We start from the raw sequence: 15,412 nt of genomic DNA on the forward strand, positions 1-15,412 counted from the left end.
GAAATGGAATCATCTATTACTTAGTTCATTCAATTCCCTGCAAAACGCCAATTTAGCGTTTGACATGTAGGAATAACAAGTTGAATGAAATGAATCATTGTGAGAGAATGAAAAAATGGGTGTTTAGTTGGTCAATATAGATTCAATGATTACACAAACAATCTCATTCCATTAATACCATTCCTTCCACCTTTTTTCTCATTCCATTCTTCTTTCACCCTACTCTCTCGACAATATCATCTAACAAACACCAACATCGCCCTGATCTGAGTTGAACTTGTACCTTCAACCCAAACATCCCAATCCACTATAAAGGTGGGCAAATTGGGTTTTCAAAAACCAGGAACAGGTAGGACCTAGTTTCAGGTAAGGTAGAGGTGGAATCAGTTCCGGGTCCGGATACAATACAGAGAAGAAACGATAACCTAGTTTGTACACGTGGGTAAGGTAGAACCAAATCTAGAACCAGGTTTTTGCTCCTGTTCTTACAATTGCTTATAACATTTCATAAGCTATACAAATTACTTTCTCAATTTACTTGCTTGATTCTAGCTGCCAATGAAATAAATAGTCTATAAGGTCTATAACTATTTTGACATAATAAACTATATAACCTGTAATTATAAGGGAGGTCGGGGGCGGTCTTGAGTAAATCCATGCAGGTAACTCAAGTAATTTGGGAACGTCGTCACCCTTTTATTTACTTTTTATTAGTTTAGATTCAGATAGTTGCAACGATTTATACAACCTGAAAATAAAAAATTGATTGTTTGTGATGGAACACTATGTGATTGGTTGGAATATTTGGTTATAGATTGAACCCTCGTCAATTTGGGTAGCTTTAAGTTATCTCCATATGACTTCTTAAAAAATTTGAATAGTTTTGACTATTTCGGGTCCTCCATAATGGAGAGGATCCCTCAAATAAATTAGGGCAACTACTCACTAAGATATTTATTAACATTCCAGTTATGAACTTCCATTAGGAGAGACCATCTTAATAGGCTGCCAAATAATTTTAAAGAAATATATAAGTAACTGTTGGGATCTTCTAGAAGAAAATAAAAACTAAATCAAAAGTTATTTAAAAAAATTAAGTTCCAATACAACACACGTTTAAAGTGAAACCAAGTAGGCAAGTACACTAAAATATATGGAATTTGAAATAATCAAGTAAATCAACACCATTTTTGTTAAAACGCCCATGTCAAAACACCATGACAAAAAACATCAAGTAAATCAAGGCCATAGTTGTTAAAATGTTTTTTTTGTCATGATTCTTTTCAAAATTAACATGTATAGTGACTTTTGTTTGCAAAAATTGTTGAATGACTTTTTTTTATGAGATCACAAGACTTTATCAAATAAGATTTTAGCATATCTCGTTTGACGTTACTCTCATTTTACTAAATGGCTTGAAAGATTTAAGTTCAATAGTACATTGTTACCCACTAAGGAAGAAATAATAACCCACTAACTTAAAGAAAAATAGCTACATGAAAGATAATTAGTTACTATTTTTGTTACATGATGAAATTTGGAAAATTTTCAAAATGTTCCTTTTAAGAAAGATGTTTTTTAAGTGTTCTCACTATTTCTTAAATTAAAAAAACGTCTGTTACAAACCCGTCAGATACGACGACTTGGTATTTACGACGAGTTATTAAATACCAATCAGAAATAGCCATGTGTTCGTAACCCGTCTTCTACAGTAAGATTCGAAACAAACCCATCGATAAAGGCAACTTTTGAGATAATTCAAAAACCGTCGCATGCGACTATCTTAGGAATGTTCTTGCTGACGTCGACAACCTTATTTTCTCTAAACTTACCAACGAAGACGCGTTTGTATCCAAATTTGTCAATGAAGACGGCTTTTATAATAGTTGTCTTATATAAAATTTTGTGTGAATGTAAAATGACTTGTTCAACCACATCTTCAATCAACAATGAGTTTTAGACATCGAGAAATAGCTGTGAATTTATGATCATTTATTAATAATTTGTTAATACTTCAATCATAATAATAAAATAGTATACATTACATTTCGATCTTCTATACACTAATAGGTTTAAACAACAATTTCAGAAAATCACTCTTTTCAACTTAAATAGAGCAGCACGCTACCAAAAATGCCAAGAGTTTCCATACAATATTGTTAGTGGCGATTCTAATCGGTTTTAACCATCTATTGATGTTGTAAACACTACTTCGGTACAACATCAAACTTCATATGTACTCATATCTAATATATTAGAATCATGGATTATGGTAAAACTTCAAATTTCTACGACTTTGGAGTTTGGTCAAATATACACTTTCGAACAAGTTGTCATTAAAGATTACCTTGAACAACAATGATACGGTAGATTTGAGTCCAGTGGCTTTATTGTAATTACGTCACATCATAGAGGTCTAGGTGTAAATATGATAACATGTATTTGTAACACTATGAACGCTAATGACTAATGAGAGAGTAGTTATGAATTTGTTTAGAGTAATCCATTTCTTTTTGTTTCACGCTATTAATTCTAAGTTTCTAACTTCACGATTTCTGCTCGAACAAATAATGCTTCCAAACCCCTTAGAAACCATCCCGTCGATTGCTTGAAACCTTACTTCTACCGTGATTACACTGAATTTTGGAAGAAGTTAAAGCTACTTCTTGGACAGTATGAAAGCAACACACAACGCCTTTACATGGTCTTACAAAATATGTCTAAAACACACAGCAAATATTCCTTTAGTGCACAATTTCAACTTTACACTTCAACATCTGTTTTTTTTTTCAACCTTTACAGTTTTTAGATTTTCTTCATTTTAGTCATGCTTTGACTTAATTACTTTACTTGGAATTTAACAAATTCTCCCAACACAACATCAATAAATTGAATAGTGAAATTTCACTTATCATCCAAACATTCTAACTCTCACCTATGGTCAAAACTCTTCTTGATGCTTACATGAACATCCACTCACTCTAGGAGCCTCTACAAATAGACACCCTAGTTACCTAAGTTGCCTAAATTAGTTCGACAAATATGCGACTTTTTAAAACTCAGCTTAAAACTTACAGGAACCAATAAAACTTCGTCTCAGTCATCTATTCGAAGCTATAGGATCTAGCTCATAGTGCTTTCTCACTATGTCATTCTTTGCACTTATTAAAGTGCCAAGTCCAACACAAGGTATTTATTTACCTTGCATCTGGGCTGACTTGGCATCGCATTTTCCAGGAAACGCACGCCCAAGGTAGGTTAAAGGTAGTTGTTATTTGCTTTTTTTTCCTTTCAAATACAATAAAGAGTTGTGCACAATATGCTTTAACAGTTTAATTCTGGTCCTTAAAACTTCCAGTTGGTTCTCATAAGAACTGAACGAACACGGCCAAAGCATGTCCATGTTCACGTTCGTCAACACAGACATCACATAACTGAGCTAGAACCCATTAAAATTATACTGAGAAACAATCTTTAGAAGTTACTTAAACTAAACTAAGTTGTAATGGGCCAAAGAATTTTATATGAATATCTTAAGGAACGTGAGCTAACAAACATAAATGAACGTAGAAGGACGAAATTAAATGAACATAAACAAACGAAAATAAATGAGCAAACATAAACGAAGTACATGCCAAACGGTTCAGGAACTGTTCATTGAACGTTTACATCGTTTACAACACGAAAGAGTTTTTATTACTATATCACTTAAGTTATTGTAATCATCATTAACAGATCATTAATTCATAGAATTTCCAAAATAGACAAAAAAAAATAGTGTTTGGAAACCTAGCCTAGCCCATTGGTTTTGAACGTGGTCTGTTTCAACCCGTTACCCTACCCACCCAAGATTGCCACGTTTGCCGCCATTAGTTAAATGTAAGAAGACAGTAAACAGACTAAAACATAACAAAGTTTACAATCAAAACAATACCTTATTCTCGTTCTTCAAAGAAACCAATTCATTATCTTTGAACTCCTCAGCAAACAAAATACCATCTATCAAGCTCTCGTCCCAAATTTGGCCAATGATTAAATTGCAGTATTGCTCTCTCGTTCATGTAAGTGATTAGAATTCAGAAAACTAACATTCAAACATATTTCTATGTTTATATGAATTTGAAAACAGAAACAAACATACCAGACGGTTATGTTGGTTAATTTCCAAGTTTTGTCGGGTGCAGAGCTCTTCTAGTGTTGTCTCTCTCCTTATAGCACCTTCTCAATTGCCTGCAGCCCTGCAGATCAAACAAAATTTCAATTCTTTTGACCATTATACCACATCAACAAACAATACATATACATAACCAATACTTGATATTAAATAAAATGCATACTTTGCGAACCAACTGCTTATTATCATTATTACTAGGGATATTTACAAATATCCCCTCCCTACTATCAGCCCATTGTGGCCCACCAACAGGAACCAGCTGCAAGTTTGAACAGTCCGTTCCATCTTTCACTTCTTCAGAACTCGTACCCTTGCAGCTACTACACATATATACAACAGGCTTTTCCTCTTCTAACTCATTCTTGTAAACAGGTTGCACACCAATGTCTTTTTTAATCAGCAATGGCTTACTGTCCTAACTGTTTGTATGAAAACCTATACGAAATTGTGTAACAGGGGAACGTTTTCTATTTTTCTTATTTAGGGGGTGTTTAGGTGAGCTTTTCAAACTCGCTTATTTGATTCTTGAAAAGCAGAAAGTTTTTGGCAAACCTCCTCCAAAAGCTTCAAAATGGAGCTTTTACAAAAGTGTTTTTTGCATTTCACTAATCAAATAAGCAAAATTTAATAGCTCACCCCCACCCCCCTTACTTCAAGACCGTGTTGCAGACTAGCAGATAAACGATGATCATTGAATGACTTACGAGGACATTCTTACATGTTGTCCTTCTGAGAAACGGTTAACATAGACGAAGTTTTTAAACTTTTCCTGCTGCTGTTAGTAGGTACAGGTGAAACACTTAAAGTTGGTGACTTTAGGACTGAAGATGTATCCAGGGGTAAATTAGTAATAATACATTCACTAACAGATTCTTTTGTTATCTTCATTGTTTTCAAGATTCTGATCTGATATATCTTCTTACATATTAACATCTTGAATCTGTTCACTTTCTTCGACTATTTCCATTTCTTCATTGTTTTTAAAAGATGTATGCTTCTACTAGCATTCCACCCGGCGTTCAGGTCAACTTGAATTCCAGTTGACTTCATTCGGTGTAATTCCTGCCAAATATTGTAGTCTACAAAAGTTGGTAGCTGAGGCACAAAGAAAAAAGAAATAAGAAAATCTTGAAATTAAGAAAAATGTACCTTTAGTTGGCGTATAACTTCAGGCAATGCATAAACATCGTTTTTTAATTCACATTAACGATAGCTCTGTTTTTCATAGCTTCGACTCGAGGGGCAAATCGTAACGTGCTAAACTTCTCGTGTTTTTACAACTGAATCACAGAATATAATGATGTTAGAAAACTTGAAAACGATAAAAAAGAAAAGCAGTTAGGGCCAAAATGGGCAATTTTTTTAAATGGGTTGGTGAGGCCGGTTTGAATTTGACACAAGAAGTTTTTTGCCTAAACTGTTTATAAACATTTAGCATGCCATATATGATTATGAAAGTTATAATAGTCCAATAATAATCCATGTATTTGAATAAAATAATTTTGGAGCTATGACGCAGTGAAGATACGCTTTAGCCAACTTTTAACTCGTCGGACCGTTTATTTCCTTTTTTATTTGCTCTTTTTTAACCATTTGACCCGTTACATAAAAAGGCAATACCTTTGAGAGGGAGAAATGGCACAAATCATTGCCAGCTTGGCATTTCCACCAAGTGATTCCTCCAAGGGATTCCTTCAACAAAATGTCAATTTGGAATCTCTGTAGGGAATATGCCTTGGCTTTCCGGTTTGCAAGACTTCAGCTAAAATGTTAATCAAGTTTCTGCAAATCCAATAACAATAAAAGTAACATTTTTTTAATGTGATCAAATAATAAATATATAAGAAAATGAAATGGCTTACCCTATCTGTTAAAGTGAAAGGTTAATATTACCAGCTTCTTTCAAACGCTCTCCAGCTGCACCAGTTGACTCTTGTCGTTCTGACTCCGCAAGGTCAACAATATTCATTTGACTCCTTTTTTAAAGCATCTCAGACCGTCAACACTTTATAGAATTGTAAATTCAACCATAATATTTATTAGCTTCTGTAAAAATATGTGTCCTTACAACTTGACTCCACAACACATGTAAAGACGTTGTGCGAGCGGGAACTCTCAAAGTTTAAACGTCTAGATCCGGTCCTCCGATTTGATGAACCCTGCATATTTGTTAAAAACCTATCAAATAATATAATCCCAGAGTTTAATACATCTGTTTAACTATTAGTCAAGTGCAAGAGATAATCATACAAAAGAATCTTGGGGACCAATTTAATACCATTTTGAGTCACATTTTTCTTACTGCAAACAATCTCCTCAGTCAAACTTTCAACATACACCCCAGTTTTACTATCCTCTCTTAAATGAAGATTTCTTTGAAATGGATTTGGTGATTTGTTCATTAGAGAAATGTGCGTACCATGTTTTGGTATCAATAAAAAAAGAGACAACCTAAAGTTCAGCTATTGATGATAAAAGCCCATAATGTTACCTCGAGAAAAGAACATCGACACTCATAAGTAACTATGTGAGTTGTTTGTCAGCCAACCAGCATGCACATTCTGTTCCTACAAAAAATAAGCAAACCTCAAGTAATTCATGAGACAAGTTCACAACTGAAACTATGAGACATAGGATATAGAAAACAAAAAAACACACCTCGTTAAGCGAGAAAATAATGTTGCAAAAGCACGAGACATCAATCCTTGTTAATTACTATTTCTAACAATTTATTGGCCTGTCCCCATATCCTGTAGGTCTTTCCATTCCCAGTAAGTATTAAATTAACAGAAAAAGTCAAAAACCATATAAAATAATCGCGATAAGATTGCATTTATTTATACCTGCCCGCTCATACGCGAATAATGAGCTGCAAAATCCAGCAAGACAATTTTCAACAAGAAGAGCTCCCACAAGCTGGAATATATCAATCTGAAACACGAATTTGAGCAATAATCATAAAATCTGAAACATTTTACAGAGACAGAAACTGAAAGGTAACAATGATCAACTTGCCTGAGCTGATGTTACATCTGCTACAGAGCTGCATGATCAAAGCTAATTGGTGCCCTGGCATAATCACCAGAAGTCTTCTGGATTATTGTTCCTCCTCCTTCATTCTTATTCAATGGATACTAAATAAACTCACCACATTCAAGTGATCATAAAATTCAAGATAGCCTATCCACCCATCTAATTTGTTACATTCTTGTAATTTTTGAGTATTTCTGAAGCACGCGATAAATGGCAAAAGATATTTATGTAAGTGATTACATCATGTACAAGCTTTAACCAAGTCAAAACACACATAGATGATTCTTCAAAGTTACAGTCAAATATAGTACACTGGTTTTAACCAAGTCAAACACAACAATCCAAAATGTAGTAGGTCAAAATAGTAGACTAGAGTGAATACAGCAGTTTTATATGATATGTAGGTCAAACAGAAAAGACTTGTTAAAGTCAAAACAGAATTGACGAGGGGTCAATTTCTCCACATCAGTAAAAATTAAGCAGCCTCCCCTCCCTCCTGGTAACCTACACAAAGCATTATAATAAGTAAAAAAAATTGCAGCTAAAATAAAAAAAGAAATAAATACCAGCATGCAGTCGATAGCAAAAACACCCTCCGGATGATGACGACAATAAAGCACTCTGTCTCCCTTCACGATACACAAAGGATTATGATATGTAAAAAAATTGCAGCTAAAATGAAGAAAGTGTATCTTAAATATACCAGCAATCTTTTCTGCACTACATCATCATCATCATCATCATCGTACTCAGTATATCCCACCAATAGCAAAGCTATAGTAGGGTCTGAGGAGGGTAAGATGTAGACAGCCTTACCTCTACCCCATAAGGATAGAGAGGCTGCTTCCGGTGAGACCCCCGGCTCGATAGTAGTTTTGCATCAAGCCTTGGACATAAGGCACATAGCACTCAATCATCGGGACACCGGCTGATCGGTGCATGTACCCTTGTCTTTCGGCTATCAACGCCACTACATGATGCCTGATTAACCGTCCGTCACTTTTAACGTTATTTTCACGAGATTAGTAAAATAACGTCAAAATTAGTGCAATTTCACTTTTGCCCACCCGAGGGTTCACACATATATACATCATATGTGCGCACCGCAAGCAGGGCTACTTTTCTGCACTACAGTTGCATTCAAATAAAGTATCCGCCAACTGTTGCCAATTTCTTAAAACATCACAACGCTTACCAGACAAGGATCTATCATCAAGCTTGTAAGAATATAACATCTGGCACAGCTGCTGAAGCATAACATGCACAGAACCCTCGAGTTTGGGAACCGGGGCCTTGTAGAGGAACACGGTAAAAGGAATTGGATCTGGGATATATTCTTTAAGAACTAAGTCTAGATCTACCCTATCCTCCCAGTTCGCTTCAGGCTTGAGATGATCAGGAGCAAATTCAATAGAAAACATAGAATCGTTAGTATCTCCCAATTCCTCCCACCCCCCACCTCCCCAATTTGTATCAAGCTTGTGCAAATTTGGCTTTCTAATACAGGGGTTGCGATTAACAAAACGCACGCCAATATAAAAAAGATCCATACCAGATCCTTTTAGAAAGGTGTACCATGTTGAACTTGGACTATCATAACCAACTAGGTGAGGTAGTTTCTCAAAAGGTAGAATATTTATCTCACTCTTGCCATCCCTAACACGAATATTAACGTCCACAACAGAATCAACACACAAGGCAAATACTTTGTTAACATTGCAGGAAGCGGGGCGTTCTAGGATGGCATTTGTTCCATAGCCAAGTAGCCTAAGTTGTGCCCCATACTTCACCTCGACCCATGTTACTTGCCTATCCAGCTTACAAAATACCAGGGCTGGAAAATCGTGCCTAAACAGCATAATAACCGCTCCTGGTTTATCAGGCGGACCGGACAAACAACAGTCGTTGTACTCTCCTTTGTGATATTGTTCAGGAAGAGTAGTCATCTCTAATGTGTTAGGATTCCACAGATACCATCTTTCCTTGTTCAAATGACTTGAAAGAATGATATATCCATAAGAGCATTCACATCCCATTCCATATATTTTTCCTATAATTTAACTAAAAAACATCATTCCATAAATTTATCTATCATTTTTCAAAATTCTTTCACATTCTATTCTCTATTCATATCCATAAATTAATTCTTTATTATTTTTTTCTCTTTTGTCTTATTATATAGTAAATGATGATTGGGAGATATGTGATATATTATATGATATGGATAAAAAATGAGTCCCTATATTTAGGGATTTACTTTAGTTGCCATATAACTCATCCATATAATAGGAATGGATTGGAGAGGTGATTTTGATGGTTTTCTTAAAATTTACCCTAAATTATTTGGGTTTGGCAACTTTAAAGAATGAGTTGAGAATGCTCTAAAAGCTTCCCCTAATTAATTTCCCGCAAAGTTGTTTTTTGTATATTTGGAGATCTCTAAGGGATTGCTGATTTTTAAGAGAATAGATTCATACGTATCAGATAGCCCCTCTTCCATCTGCTAAAACAAAGCATTCCAATCAGATTCAATATTGAATTTAGGTGTGAAAAGGCAACAAAATGATTTACAAATCACAACACTGTCAAATAGAAACTAGTTACAACATTTTAGGAAACTATTGAAATAGAAAATTCGATCTAAATATAAACAGTTAAGGCATAAATCATATAATTAAGCAGTCAAACTCATTTTTGGAAATAGGATCTGTGATTAATAAATCTTACACAATAAACAACTCATTCCACACCAATAGTCAAACACAGTCAAAGTCAAAGTTAATTCCAGTCAAATGCTCATATTTTGGAATTAAGAATAGTCAAACACAGTCAAAGTTAAATCAGTCAAATTTTCATAATTTGGAATTAGTATCTGTGATTGATAAATCTTAAACAATGAATCTTTAATTCAGAATTTGATTATAATATCATATCATACAGTCAAAGTCAAAATTAATTCCAGTCAAATTTTCATATTTTGGAATTAATATCTTTAATTGATAGATCCTAAACAATAAACAGTAATTCCACACCAATAGTCAAACACAGTCAAAATCAAGATTAATGCCAGTCAAGATTTCATTTTTGGTATTAAAATATTTGATTGAATCCTAACCAATAAGCAATTATCATAAATAATCATCAACACATGACAGGTGAACAATATATCGAACAAGAATTGTGAATAATCAACAATAAAGAATCGACAAACACACTGTTTAGTTTCTTGATTCGCGATTTAAAACCCTAATTGATGATAAATCAAAGATATACCTCCTTGAGAATCAAGATACAAGAATTTGATTGTGCGATTTGAAAACCCTGAGCAGTTGAACGGTAAACAACTCTGAAACCCTAATTGATGGTTGCGACTGATATGAAGAGGAAGTGTGTTAGCAATTACAAGTTTACAACTGGAAGAAGACGATAGGCAAAATATGAATTTTGTTTATTATAATAACTAGGTAAAAGTGTAAAACCCTTGGTTACGGTAGCTGATGTAGCTATCGATTAGGTTAACATGCGTTGGTAAAATCTGAACGTTGCGATGGTTAGTTGATGTAGGTATCAATTAGGTTCGTTACGGTAGCATAATTAACGTCAAAAGTTAAATTCGTATATGAACATATTTAAAACAACATAAATCGGTAAAACACCGGCATTGTGTGCCTAGTCAACATGAATTTGAGCGGTATCGATAAGGTTCGTAATAATATCAAAACTTAATCCAAAAAATAAATATATAAAAAGCACATTTTAAAAAATCAAAGAAAGTATTCTAAAAGCTTATTGCGACACTTTGCTTATGATAATTATTTATAGGGATATTGGCTTTTAATACTCTTAACTTTCACCCGTTGGTTAATATAACTCCCAACTTTCGATTTGTTATCCACCACTCCCAACTTTCACTCTATTTGTTTACGACACTCCCGAACTTAACGGACCCTAACTCCGTTAGTTTTTTTTGCTAGCGTGGCATTATTCTTGCTGACATGTCAATGTTCTTGCTGACGTGGCTTTTATAATAATAATAATAATAATAATCTTTCTTCTTCATCGTCTCTCACCCCAGGTCCCCAACCACCCCCGCTCCCTTAATACACACGGCCACCACCACCACCGTACAACTCCTCACAGGCACCGGCACCACCATACAATCATCATCCGTTACCTCATCTCCTGACGGATCCAACAATCCGAGATCCACCGGTTCCAGTAACAACTTGTTGCATCAAATACGATAACAAAACAAAACCTAAACCATCCGCTTCAAAATAAGAACATCATCATCGCCATTCGGCTCTTCGTTTCGTCAAGCATACATCCAATATCACTATAATTTCACCAAATGAAGCTCAGAATGTTAATAACTCAGGTTCGGTTACCGGAAACCATGGCGGTGGATTAGGAACAAGTTCGGTAGCTTTAGGATCGGTTAATTCGAGTCAGAAAGGCACCACGAAGGCTCCGGCTACAGTTTCCCCAATTCGAGACGACCTTTAAGTTTTCAAGTCTTGTCTTCTTGAACATCGATTGAGCACCGATTGAACAATAAAAAATGTGACGAGTTGTGCGGTGGTGTCGGTGTATGTGAGGAGTTGTACGATGGTGGTAGTACTCTTTGTGTATTGAGGGTGATATCTTGTTGGTGTGATGGTGGTGGCTGTTTGTATTGAGGGAGGTGGTTGGGTGGGGAAGATGATGAAGAAGACGTGGGGGGGATGAGATATTATTATTATTATTATTATTATTATTATTATGAGTTTTTATTATAATTTTATTAAAAAGAGCCATGTAAGCAAGATCAGTGACATGTCAGCAAAAATAATGCCACATCAGCGAAAAAACTAACGGTGTTAGGGTCCGTTAAGTTCGGGAGTGCCATAAACAAATAAAGTGTAAGTTGGGAGTGGTGGGTAACAAATCAAAAGTTGGGAGTGATATTAACCAATGGATGAAAGTTAAGAGTACTACAAACCAATATCCCTTATCTATATTATAATTTTGATATTTAAACTTCTTTATTATGACTTGTAGATAATGCTTTGTTTATTGTATATTATCAAACAACTTAATTTTTTTAACAAATTAGCAAGTATTAACTACAAAGGAAAAAAATTTCCTATCCAAAGTTGTTAAAAAAGCAAACATATCGTAAAGCAAAAAAGAAAAAAAAAAAAAAAAAACTTATCTAAAACTGCATGAACCTAATATATAATTTCTCTTCCAATGCTTTGGAAAGAACAAAAAGTGCAATGATCAAATCCCAAGGAATGAAAAATACAAAAGTTAACATTAAACTGTAGCATATAAGTTTCCTTTAATATATACTACAATAATAATAATAAATGGAAGGTACCTTGCACCATGTGGATATCAAGGACCACGTCGCTTGTGCCACATTACGTGATATAAAATTTGTGCCTCACATATTTATCCTCCATATTATACATTGGGCATACTTGTGAACTTACTATGAAGTTCATTTTCACCAGCGTATCTAATGTCGGTAATCGATTTAGCACATCCCTCCACTCGACGAATCCTACCTCTTTAGGATCCAGTTTTTATTTCATTCAAACACTCGATCCGGACTTTGAAGACGACTCCAACAACAAATCTTTAGCATTCTAGACCGTAAATACACCCGATGAATCTCTACACTAAATAACTTAGTTGTTCTGAACTCCAATCCTTTTTTTCCTTTTTAAGTGGTCTCGCTAGATAATAATTTTATTATTATATCATATTATAGTTATAATACCATATTATAGTTATTAAATTTTACTCAAGTATTAAAGTTTGTTATCAGTCGATATTTTTACGATTCTCAGTCTTTAAGAAAAATAATAAGTAATAAAATGTATCTATGGTTGGAGAATAGTAGAATACCCACATATAGCACACTCAGTTATAAAATCTTGAACTATGACATATTTAGGTTGGGTGATTTAAATAAGGAAAAGTAAAAGTTCATGTATATGACAAGTTTCCTCATACATGATAATACTGAGCAAATAAATATTCACAATTTTATCGTACTCTTCATCTATTATAAATCCGATGTTATTATATTTTGAATATTTTTATTAGGTGCCATGTTACGCTTTTTTCTCTATTTTTTAATTTTTTTTCATACACAATATGGCCATGATTTCTATGAGAACCAATTTTTTTTACTAGAAACAACCATCTGGTTTTATAATTTATTAGGTATTTATAAGTCTCATCATGTCTGATATAAAAGGCAACATTGCTAGTCACTTTTTTGACAAGGGCCTGTGGAGCTTACTTTGATTTAGGCCTTCAAAATATTTTTATCTGTGATTCTTTTAAAAAAAAATTGTATGATTTTCTTTTCTTTTTATTAAAAAGGACAAAATAAATAAATAAATAAATAAATACAGTGTTTGTCAAGGTTTTATATCACAATTTGTTTTAATATCATTTTGATTATATATCACGCCTTTATGTTTTAAGCTTTCTTTTTTCGGTTGCTATTGTGTACATAGGTACTCTACCGATCATACATAACGAATCAAACCATTACCAGTCAAATTCTCAGCACCAACACGGGTTTAATTTTAATAACACCTTGTTAGATAATTAATATGTTAAAATGTTTGGAGTTCTAAAAGCCATAGTAAATTGCATATAAATGTAAAGGTGAATGACATGAATGTGGTCAGCGCTATACTTATAGTACTAATAAGTATGATTATTTCTCTAATATACATGGTCCGTTTTGTATGCTTGTGATTCATGGGGATATTTTAGTGGTAACGGTAAAACCTCCTGACTTAAACAAGTGTTCGAATCCTGTAGTGTGCAGGTTTGGTAATAATAGCAGTATTTAATAGGAGTATAGTGGATGTCGTTCATAAGAAAAAATAGTGACATGATTGATTAACTCATGTTGAAAAAAACTTATCAAGTGGATAAATTTTTAAGATGACAATATATACATTTATTTAAAGAAAAAAGGATATATGTGACACATTTGTAAAAGATTTCTTACATACAATAACCAATTAACCATGTAAGAGAGAAAATATAAAAAGGAATTGGGAATAATGCATAAAGTTCACTAGAAATACAAAGGTTGGACAAGTTAACCACAATAGATTGGTCCTCACAAATGGTGAGAACACCCCACCGATTTATATGTTAATGACAAAAGACAACCCTATACGTCCATGAAGGGAGTTAGTGTGGTGTAACTAGCCTAAGCCGGAGGAGATAATTAGATAAAAATGTTAAACAAAGACGGTTTGCTAGCGGTCTCAATATCAAATACAAATTAATAAAAAAGGAAAAAAAATTGTCAAAGAACTCGCCTAGCTTACTTAGGCATCTATTCTTCTAGGCCTAGAGAGGCGTACTTGTCTTACCCCGATTATCTTAGTTTGACACCATCGCTTTTAGATCATCATCAGTAATAACCTGCAGAGACATAAATTAATTAGCATGGTTAAACACGCGATATCGACCACCATAAAAGGTAAGAAACTGTGACTACCTTGTTTGTTTCGGCTAATAATTTAAAGCGTGCAAAGATATCGCTAAGTTCCTTCCCGTCATAGTTATAACCGAGCTACAACCAGAAATAAATTAATAAAAGAAACATTCAAAATTAATACTTGTTACCAGCAGGGCAGTCTTCGAAATTTCTAGTGCCCGAAACGAGTATAAAATATGGACCTTAAATAATTATTTTTCTTCGAAAGATCGATAATTGTAAAACAATAAACAAAACAAAGTTATTGTTTTAACGTACACTAAATATAAATAAAGGTGAGTGATAAACAGAAAAAGGTTAAATGAATCGAGGCACCTTAATGATATTAATCTGTGATCATGGTGTACGTTATTATATATGGAAAACAATTATAATTGGGCTGGTTTAAAATGGTTCTAGACATAAGTCCAATTTAAATTACCAGACTCTATTTTAATTTGAATTATTTAAAAATAAATAAAAGAAAAAAAGGTCAAAATATGAAAAGAGAGAACGTGTGTGCATAAAGTAAAAGATACATCCTATATAATATTATATTTCTTATCTTCTTCAAGTTCATTTCCTTTTAGCATGCAACTTGATGGAAAACTTTTTCGGCAATATTTCTTTTCCTTTGTTCATCCTTTTTATGTTTTCTTTTCTTCTAATTCCAATTGTTAATGCTAAAAAAACATTAATCTATA

General features: G+C 33.8%; 1 pseudogene; it reads right to left on the reverse strand.

The window, feature by feature from the left end:
* Positions 1-5,131: 5,131 nt before the first annotated feature.
* Positions 5,132-6,576, reverse strand: LOC143605313 (kinesin-like protein KIN-12A; annotated as a pseudogene).
* Positions 6,577-15,412: the final 8,836 nt, after the last annotated feature.

The sequence above is a fragment of the Bidens hawaiensis genome, unplaced genomic scaffold (assembly GCF_021521415.1).
Source record: "Bidens hawaiensis isolate Kalapana, Puna unplaced genomic scaffold, B.hawaiensis_p1.1 tig00068957_1, whole genome shotgun sequence".
Lineage (NCBI taxonomy): Eukaryota > Viridiplantae > Streptophyta > Magnoliopsida > Asterales > Asteraceae > Bidens > Bidens hawaiensis.